This window comes from Trichosurus vulpecula, chromosome 8 (assembly GCF_011100635.1).
Source record: "Trichosurus vulpecula isolate mTriVul1 chromosome 8, mTriVul1.pri, whole genome shotgun sequence".
Lineage (NCBI taxonomy): Eukaryota > Metazoa > Chordata > Mammalia > Diprotodontia > Phalangeridae > Trichosurus > Trichosurus vulpecula.
In genome coordinates this window covers 194713116-194720777 of record NC_050580.1, presented here as the reverse complement: position 1 = coordinate 194720777, position 7662 = coordinate 194713116, and the positions used below count along the sequence as shown (strand labels likewise).

At 38.1% G+C, this 7662-nt stretch overlaps 1 pseudogene; it reads right to left on the bottom strand.

Moving 5' to 3' along the window:
- Positions 1–6158: 6158 nt before the first annotated feature.
- Positions 6159–7459, bottom strand: LOC118829816 (annotated as a pseudogene).
- Between the last annotated feature and the right edge of the window lie 203 nt (positions 7460–7662).

Here is a 7662-nt window from a genome sequence, read left to right as displayed (position 1 = left end):
TAAGAATAATCAGACTACCTGAAAGCTATGATAAAAAAAAAAGAATCTTGATACAATAATACAAGAAATAATGAGAGAAAATTATCCTTTAGTGTTAGAACAAGAGGGAAAGTAGAAATAGAAAAAACTCACTGATCACCACCTGAAAAAGTTCCTAGGAGGAAAACCTACAGGAATATCACAGCCAAATTCTGAAATCCCCAGGTTAAGGAAAAAATATTACAAACAACAAGAAAAAAACAATTCAAATACAGTGGAGCCACAATTAGAATTACAGAAGACCTAGCAGCAGCTACAACATAAGACCGCAGGTCTTGAAACACTATAGATCAAAGAGCAGAAGAACTGGAGTTGTGGCCAAAAATATCATACCCAGGAAAGTATAATCCTGAACAACAACAAAAAAGGGCATTCAATGAATTGACAGACTTTCAGGATTTTGTTGCCAAATGACCAGAACTTAATAGAAAATTTGACACATGAGATCCAAGAGAAATATAAGGTAAACATCAAAGACTAATTATAAGGGACTCAATAAGAACAAATTGTTTACTTTTTATATGTGGAAATTTAAACCATATATCTAAGATTGTCATTTGTAATTGGGTAGTTTGAAAGAAAGAGTGGGGTAGAGCTGAATATGATGTGTTTCTAATGGTATAAGAAAAAGCAAAAAGCATCACTATATAAATGAGATGTGAGAAGAAGAATTGATACAGAGAAAATAGATGGGGGAAGAGTGCTGGTAGTTCTGGAACCCTACTATCATTAGGAATGGGTTAAAGAAGGAACAATACCTGTATATCTAGAAGGGTATAAAAGTCTTCTAAATTCAGAAAGAAATAAGAGGGTAAGGGGTAGGGAGCAGGGAGAAGGGAGGGATAGGAGGTATGTAGGAGGGTATATAGATTAGTAGGAGTGGGATAAAGAGGGAATACACACACACACACACACACACACACACACACACACACACGGACAGCAAGGTACCAGGTTAGAAGTAAAGCAGAGGCGTGAGAAGGGATAGGAATAGGGTGAGAAGGATAGTGAGAAAAACAGTAATGAAAAAAATATACAGCAAGTAATTATAAGTTAGAATGTGAATGGGATGAATTTACCTATAAAATGGAAACTGATGGATTAAAAATTTGAATCAATAATATGTTGTTTTCATGAAATGCTATAAAAATGAGAGATACACACAAACATAAAATAAAGGTCAGCAGTAGAATTTATTATATAAAAAAGCAGGGGTAGTAATTATGATCTGAGCCAAAATTAAAGCTAAAACAGATTTAATCAAAAGAGAAAAATAGGGAAACTGTACTATGTGTAAGCCATATTAATCAATAGTTTTAGACCATACAAAATAACTAGACAATATAAAAAATATGAAAAGTGGAAATAAACATAATACGGTCTTACATATATGTGTTTGAGTGTATATGTTTATGGATAACTATGTATATGTGTATATATATGTATACACGTGTGTGTGTGTGTGTATCTGAGCTTAATTGTAGTCTTCTTGGAGAAATATTGTTTATGGGTGGGCAGAGTCAACATAATAAAAATGACAATTCTACCTAATCTAATTTATTCAATGCCAGCCCAATTAAATTACCAAAAAATTATTTTATTGAGCTGGTAAAAAATAACAAAACTTATTTGGAAGAACAAAAGGTCAAGAACATCGAAAGAATTAATGAAAAAAATGTAAGGGAAGGAGGCTTGGCAATACCAGATCTTAACCTCTATTATAAGGCAGTAATTATCAAAACTATCTGATACTGGCTAAGAAATAGAAAAGTGGAACAATGGAACAGAGTAGACATATAATACACAGTAGAAATGATTATAGAATCCTTGGGTTTAACAAATGTGAAGCCTTAAGCTTGTGGAATGAGAATTCATTATTTGGTAAAAATTTTTGGGAAAACTGGAAAGTAGGGACAGCTAGGTGGCATAGGGAAGAGAACACCAGTTCTGGAGTCAGGAGGACCTGAGTTCAAATCCAGCCTCAAACATTTGACACTAGCTATGTGGCCCTGGACAAGTCACTTAACCCCAACTGCCTTGCCTTTCCCCCCTCCAAGAAAAACCCCCCAAAACAGGAAAGCAGAAATTGGATATGCACCATTTACCAAGAAAAAATCAAAATGGATACATGATCTAGATATAAAGGCAGATATCATAATTAAAAGAACATGGGTACCTATCAGACTTATGGATAGGAGATTTTATGAATAAGAAATTGAGGGCACTGTGAGGTGTAAATGGATAATTTTGATTATATTAAAAAGATTTTGTGCAAATAAAACCAAAGTAGCCAAGATTAGAAGGAAAGCAGAAAACTGGGGGGGAAATTTACAGGCAATTTTCTCAGATAAAGAACTTAGTTAAATTTATAAGAATATTAACCATTTGCTAATTCATAAATGATCAAAGGATATGAACAGGCAGTTTTATGACTAAGAAATCAAAGCCATATATGAAAAAATGCTTTAAATCATTGTTGATTAGAGAAATACAAATTAAAACGACTTTGAGATATCATCTCACACCTACCAAATTGATAAAAATGACAGATGTTGGAGGGGATGTGGAAAAACTAGGACACTAATACATTGTTGGTGGACTTGTGAACTGATCCAACCATTCTGGAGAGCAATCTGGAATTATGCCCAAAGAGTTATAAAACCGTATACCCTTTAACTCAGCAATACCACTATTAGGTCTGTTTCCCAAGGTGATCAGGGAAAAAGGAAAAGAATCTATATGTTCTAAAATATTTATAGCAGCTTTTTTTGTGGTGGCAAAGAACTAGAAATTGAGGAGAGGCCTATCAGTTGGGGAATGGTTAAACAAGTAGTATTATATAATTGTGATGGAATACTACTGTACTATAAGAAATGATGAGCAGGTTGATTTTAGAAAAACATGGAAAGACTCGCATGAAATAATGAAGAGTGAAATAAGCAGACCCAAGAGAACACTGTATACAATAACAGTAATATTATTTGAAGAATAACTGTGAATGACTAAGCTGTTTTGAGTATTATACTCAAATTAACTACAAATGACCTATGAAGGAAGATGCTATCCACCTCCAGAGAAAGAGCTGATAAACAGAAGTATGCATAGTCTGGTCTGCAGTTTGGAATTTAAAATGTAACAAAAAAATAAAGTTTAAAAATAAATACAAAATTAAAAGTGAAGCAAGTTAAAAAAAAAAGTACATGCAATGAACAGAATGAAGAACTCGAAATGAGGAAAATGTGAATTAAAATCATTCCTCAGATACTAACTACTTGACCCTGGGCAAATCTTCTCTAAGCCTCAGTTTCCTCATCTGTAAAATGGGAGTGATAGCACCTCACAAGGTTGTTGTGAGGACAAACAAAATAATGCAAAGCAACTTTCAAGACTTAAGTTTTACACACACACACACACACACACACACACACACACACACACACACACACTTTACCACTTTACTTTTATTGGAGAGAATGGTCAATAGGAATTCAAAATATCTGAACTCAGAAGCACTAGACCAGAAATCAGGAGATCTTGTCTATAAAATTGGGATATTTAGACCACATGAATTTCAAATTCCTTTCCAAATCTGAGATCATTAGTTTGGCTGGAACAGTACTGGTTTTTGACAATCAATTGGTCCCATTTGGTCTTATACATTCCTTAATGCAAAGCAGACTGGAACCCAAGGGGCTACCTTTCCTTATACCAGTTTGATGGGTATGTTCCAAGTTCCTAATTTATTTAAAGTATTTATGCATATGTGATCCATAGTTACTCCTGATAGACTAAAAGCCTTCTTCGCTTTTACCTCTCCCCCACTGAGTTCATCCAGCTCAGCCCCATACCTCTTCAGTACTTGTTCTTTGCATTATGCCTTCTGCACCTCCAATCTATCACTAAAAAGTAAATTCCTCTTCATTCTAAATCTTTCTCTCAATTATTTTTATCTTTTTGCAATCAGGGAAATGTGGTTCTGCATCTCATATCATCCTCTCCAGGGCTGGGTGCTCCTCCCTCAAACCTTCTGACTACACACAGGATAATGAGGTCAATATGTGCCTGGCACCCACTGTTATTCCAGATACACTCTGACATAATCACTGTGCAACTTCTCCCATTCAGATACCTGTTGCAATATACTAGCCTATTCCTTCCTTTTTTCAAGAAATTCATTACCCTTGCAATCATTCTTGGGAGCTACAATATACACATTGATTTACCCTTAAAGATCATGACTTTCTAGCTTATTAACTTTTCAACTTTCATGACCTGTATCTTCACTCCACCCTTAGTCACCTCAAGGTCTCCCTTATAATCACCTAAAACTGTGCCACCTCTACAATATTACATTTTGAAATTCCTCTCATCATAATTTCCTATCATTCCATCTCTCCTCAGCCTCCTTACCAATGAACTATTCTTTGTCCTCAATGACTTCCATTCACTCTACTCTTCCCTGTTCTCCCAGTCCAGCACTCTTGATTTGGCCTCATTTCCCTCCCTTCAGTCTTAACCTCTGACCAATCCAATCATATTGTTTTCCATGCTTAAATTCCTTACCGCCTTGGCCTACTTCCATCCACCTCCTGCTAATCCTTAACTGTGGGTCACTTTCATTATGTGTTTTCTAATCTCTTATTCGTAGGCTTGTTGAATGCTAACTAGGTCCACTACAAATTCATATCATCCTACCTCACTCAGATCCTCACTGCTGTACCCTGAATGACTCAATGATGATCCCTGTAGCAATTGTTCCAAAAACTCTCAAGGCCCTTATGCTATCCCCATGCTGCTCTCTCAGCAGATAACCTGAGGAAATAAGAGGCCATGCTTCCTTAACTTGTTCATCTCTCTGACTTCACACCTCAAAACCTACCTACATCTTTACCCCACCATCTCTTTCTTTGTTTCAGTCTAAGGATGAAGCTGCCTTCCTCCTTGCCCAGGTCAACCCTTGTATCTGAGCCCTGGATCCCATTCATTCCCATATCCTTTGGGTGGGGCAGAAAGGGACTCATGCTTAGGGGTGGCAAGTGCTGGATGAATTAGTAAAAGAGACTGAGAAGTAGCAGTCACCTCTCCTCTTCCAGGCTTTATCTTGGGGTTCTCTTCTCTTTCTATTCTCTCTTCCTTGATGATCTCATCAACTCCCATAGATTAAATTATCATCTCTGCACAAATAACTCCTGAAATTATATAGCCCCAGGGCTAATTTCTCTCCTAAGTTCAAGTTGTATTCTAATAGCTTCCTAGACAGCCTTCCCGGATTTCCCCTTGATACCTCAAATTCAGTGTCTAAGACAGAACTAATCATCTTGTCCTTTAAATCTGTTCTTCCTGAACCCATGCAAGACAGCTAGGCAAGGGAAAACCTGCTCCCACTGGGAGCACACTTTCCCTTTCCTTTTTCCTCTCTTGCTTGATTGATCATACAGCTTGAAAGCAATGAAAGCCACCAATTCTTTTCCTTCTAGTGAGATGGGGGAACACTAGGCTTGCCATCTGCCCCTGCCTCTACTCCCTTCAGAACCTCAAGCACTGTTATCTGAGTAACAAATATAGCCTATGCCCCCCTCCCCCCAGGTCTTGCTATCCAACCCACTGCTAAACCCATAGGATTTCCAGGCCTTTCCATCTGCTTAACTTTCTTTTATGTGTTATCTCTCCCAACTAGAGTATGAAGTCTTTGAGAAGGAACTGTTTCATCTTTTCTATTTTTCTACCCAGTGCTTGGAATTGATAGCCTTTAAGGTCTCTCTAGGTCTTTATATAGCACCTACTATGAGTCAGTGTCACAAGCTTTTCAAAAAACAAATAAATATCTCATCTGACCTTCACAATAACCCTGTGAGACAGATGCTATTATTATCCTCATTTTACAGCTCAGGAAACTGAGGCAAACAGAGGTTAAATGACTTACCCAGGGTCATACAGCTAGCAAGCATTTGAGGACATATTTGAACTCAGGTCTTCCTGACTCCAGGCCCAGCACTTATCCACTGTGCCACCAGCAATTTAGATAGTAGACCCCAAATGGTTATACTATATAAGCTGTAAAATTTTAAAATATACAATGAGATTGAAAAGGAATTTTTCTACTTACTTTGAGGAAATTTTCACTTAAACTTCAGTGACCAAAACACACTGAAAACCCATGAAACTTTTAGCTGGCTATCTTCAGCTAATCCAAGCTCAGGGAGGAACCAGTATATGTCCTCGCACTGGTCAATTACAGTACAATTGCAGACAAATTTCTTCTTAAAAGCTTTCATTAGTTTTTTTTTTATCACAATCATCAAAAATCTCATGAAGAGTAATGAGGAACTTCTTGCAGTTTCTTTGTTTAATTCTCCTTTACCAAGCTGTTGACTTTTTTTTTCATGGCTTTCCTGGGACACTCTCATTTCTCCTACCAATTTTTCCTCTACCTCTCTTACTTGATTTGAAAAAATCCTTTTTGAGCTCTTCCATGGTCCAAGACCAACTCATGCTTTTGAGGATATGGATGTAGCAGTTTTAACTTTGTTGTCTTGTGAGTTTCTGTTTTGATCTTCCCTGTCACCATAGTAACTTTCTATAGTCAGGATCTTTTTCTGCTGTTTGTTCATTTTTTCCAGCTTATTTCTTGACTTTTAACTCTATACTAAAGTGGGCCTCTGCTTCTGGAGTGGAGAGGGCACTGTCCCAAGCTTTAGGTTTTTTGTGCAGCTGTTTTCAGTTCTTCCAAGGTGGTATGATCTAGGAAGAGGCGTTTACTACCCTCCTGGCCTGTGCTCTGATTTATAATCCCAAGGACTCTTTTCTGCCCTTGGAACTGTGACAGGGGACCCACCTCCCCTGCAGCTACAAGCTCTGGTGTGCTAGTGCTCCTCCTTGCCCTTGGACTGAGACTCATATCCAAGTATGGGCAATGCAACAGAGCCCTGCCCCCAGCGCCAGCAAAAGGAGCCCTCTAATCTCCTTCTCACCAGATGACCCCCTTACTGCCTGTGGGCTGAGAGATCTGGAAACTACCCCTGATTCACCACTGCTGCCACCACTGATTCAGTCACCCTCAAGGCCAGTGCTGGCATGCTGCGGCATGGCCTGTGCTGGACTGCACGCTATTCACCTCAGTGCAACAGACCTTTCTTGCCAACCTTCAAAGTTGTCTTGGGGTGGAAGATTGTTTTACCCTATCTTTTTGGGGGTTCTGCCACCCCAGAATTTGGTTTGGAGAATTATTTAAAGTTGTTTGGAGGGGTTTGGGGGAGAGGTCAGGCAAGTCCCTGCCTTTTCTCTACCATCTTGGCTTTGCCCTGCCTTTGTTTAATTCTTATATAGCTATAATCCTCAGTGCCATCAAGAAGCAGGTTATCACCCTTATTAGCATCAGCAAAAGTTTTGAAAGAGTCCTGAGGTTCTGGATGGTAGTCATATAATATAATTCCTTTTCCTTAGTGGAAACAGTGGCAACTGTGAAGTTGGCAACAGGAAAAGGTATGTGATGGTAGTGTTGGGAAGTGACAAGACTCAATGGAGATGCTTCCGAGTAGTTTGGCATTACATAAGTACTTAAAAATGCTCATATATATTCATCCATCCATCCATCCATCTATCCATCCATACAAACTTTGTTAT